The sequence below is a fragment of the Adiantum capillus-veneris genome, chromosome 6, assembly GCF_014529385.1.
Source record: "Adiantum capillus-veneris isolate H3 chromosome 6, ASM1452938v2, whole genome shotgun sequence".
NCBI classification, from domain to species: Eukaryota; Viridiplantae; Streptophyta; class Polypodiopsida; order Polypodiales; family Pteridaceae; genus Adiantum; species Adiantum capillus-veneris.
In genome coordinates, this window is record NC_140936.1 from 129,711,596 (window position 1) to 129,714,764 (window position 3,169).

Consider the following 3,169-nt stretch of genomic DNA (forward strand, 5'->3'; position numbering starts at 1 on the left):
TTTTCTAACCAAGCCATGGAATATGACATGTGATAGCTCAAAATAAGCGTCTTGGCTAGAGGGACGTGTCGTGCTTTAGAGCCCCCGATTTGGTTACGTAAAGCCCTTGGAATCCTAAACATAGTCTTTTCTTAGGTGGAAAGAGGGCTAGAAATAGCAATTCCAAAGGGTGAGTGTGAAGGGAATGGTGGAGGACTTGAGGAACTTGTCCCACATGCCCTCTCTTCACTTGAGGTCCTAGTCTTTCTCTTTTTGGTCTCAGATATTTTGAGCGTTTTTTCTTCAAAAAAAACTTTTTACTGTGGATAATGTTGCCGCGTGGATGCCGACCTCATGCGCGCACACAGCAGCTCTATCTAACCTCCTCACAACTAACACAGCTAAATAACACTAATTACCTTTGCTTGCACATTGTCTAACACAGTACACTACACACTCACAGTACAGTCAACCTCCTCATTGACTACTCTATTGCTCACTGTCTACACTAACTAATAGATCTAATAACACCTGCACATTACAGATCTTAGCAAATCTAACAAAAAACCTCCACATTTTTCAACACTAGCAGATTCTAACAAACCTGCTAAACCTGCGCATTACAGCCACTTAACAGATTTACACAAACTCAGACAAAAAGTGAAAACGGATGAAAGAAAGGCTTCCAGAGGTAGCACTGAGTGCTCCTCAAGCTTAGTGCAAGGCAGTGCCCGGCAGCAGCACCAAAAATGTGCGATTTGTCGCACGTGTCGGAGGCTAGGAACTTGCCTTGTGCATTGTGTACAAGCCTCGAAAGGTTGCAAACACACAACTAGACAGTCCTAGCAAGCTCAAAGAAACAATGGTGTGTCACTCACTGCTCAATGCTTTCGTCGTGAAGGATCCTGTGCTACGAAAAAGAAGGAGCCGCCATCGATGCCACACGCAACCACCGTGCTGCCGCCACAATGCTCTCTCACTCTCTCTCTCTCTCTCTCTCTCTCTCTCTCTCTCTCTCTCTCTCTCAAGCATGTACACACACGCATACACACATGAGCACACGAAGGAGAAGGAGACAAAGATGGAGCGAGAGCACTTTTTAGCTTGCACCTCACGGAATGAGGATTTTTAGGTCAAATGGACCTTTTATAAAACTTTGACCCATTCACAAGTGGGCGCCCACAGTGGGGCTGGTTGTTGCAAAACTACTGTAAAAATTAGGTAAGTGGTGTGCCCCTCATCAGCAATCACCTACACACCTATTGGATCGACAAGTTCCATGAATCAATCAAATAAATAATAAGGCATCCATCAAAGGTGATAGGGTGTCCGTGAGGGTTAAAAGGCCGCCCTTTGGGGCTTGGCTGAATTGGTCATCCCTTTTCAAGGGGGCCTTTCCCACCCGCTGCAACATGCCAGTCCACCCACATGCGCCACAAACACAACCATGCAGCCCTGCGGGGATTGTGCGACCATGCGAGGGTGGATGACCCTCAAGGTTGTAGGAACTAACCATGAGCAATAGCTTTGGGAAGAGCTGAGGATGTCAAAACTTTCGAGTTTTGATGGCAGAAGCTTTCAATATTTAGCAAGGTTTTTTCAATGGATTTGGAATTGACCTAGCAAGCAAAGGGCAAGGCCTACCAAGGATACCATGCATGACAAGGTTGTAGTTTCAAGGATTTCTGACGGAACTCAGTACATGTTAAAGGTTGTTTGGCATATTGGAGAGGCTTCATGGTGCATCCAATAGCATTTGAATAGATCGAGCACCCTTAAGAAGCCATGCAAAGTGTTGTCAGTAAGGGCATCGCATGCAAGGCCTTTGTCAAATATTCCAACACGAATGGATTATAAGGTTTGAGATTCATCTTCTCGTACTTCTCATCGCTTTATGTATATGATTGTATTGCAAGAGCATGCACTTATTTTAATCTTGGTCATGGTGCCCTGAGAGACTACCTAGGGGTGAAGTCTCACCATGGTCAATTCATTCCATCCGATTTAGATGGTCATTACCACAATTTCGACTAAGGAGCAAGGCTCCAACAAAGCTAACCCATACAAGGGATTTTATGGTGCTCCAACAAGCCAAGGTTGCCTAGCAGTACAAGTAACACAGGCCATGTCGGCAACGTCAATTCTAAAAGGGGTACATCAATCATGTTTTACCCAGGGAGCAAGGTTCCATCCACCAAGACTACCAGGGACTGTATCCCTATCTATATATGTATTGGGTGCATGATCACGCCCTAGCATCTATAGCTTGCAGAGGACAGTCAAAGTCCATAGCTATGAGCTAAATCCCAAGTCAACAACCATACTATAGGATGCTATGACTTTCACTGCCAAGGGTAGTCAATAGGAATGTTAACTTGTTTCTTTGATCAAGCAGTATTTGGTAATAGTTGACACTTGATAGCTAAGTTGTAGATGATTTCTCTATCAATATTGGGCAATATCACAATTCTCAATAAAGTGCACAATTCGGCAAGGTCGATTCTTCTCTACTTGGACACATGTGTGTCAACAAGCGTACATGTTTTCAATGAGCATTCAGTATCAGTTCTATCTCATCTTACTGATAGACTTCTATGAAGCAAGGCTTCACTCTATGACATATTGCATAGCAGATTCTGAAGTTCGGAATATGCTTTACTTGGGAGTCTTTGCAGCATGTCTGCAAGTTTTCTCAATAGAGATCGGACTAAACCAAGCCAAGAAGTCATGTGCGGGACATCCAACAGCTCTCAAGTTATTTGCATATATGGCTATGAGCCGGATTTGAGCAAACTACCAAAAACCTGGCCGCAAGTGGGCCACAAGGTTAGTATATTTCAAGTTATGTTTGTTTTGTCTATTTTTTACTTTTCACTTTGCAAAAGATCTCTCTGCTCTGTAAAGCAAAGTGCTTGGGCAGCCTTCATACAAAGTCTTTGTACAAAGCAAAGTGCTTTGCCAAATTTCATGCAAAGCAAGGCTTCTCTTATGTGTAAAGATATTATCAGTTGACTTTCAATCAACAATAATGGCACACATCTTTAGCACTAAGTGAATATAAGCTCACAGTTTAAGCAACATTGCACTGTGATGTATCCATGCCAGTGTAATCGTGCAAGGCACGTATACCAGAGGCTCACATGGTTAAGATTGTCACAAAAGCCAAGGGCTTATTATTCTATTTTTTGAT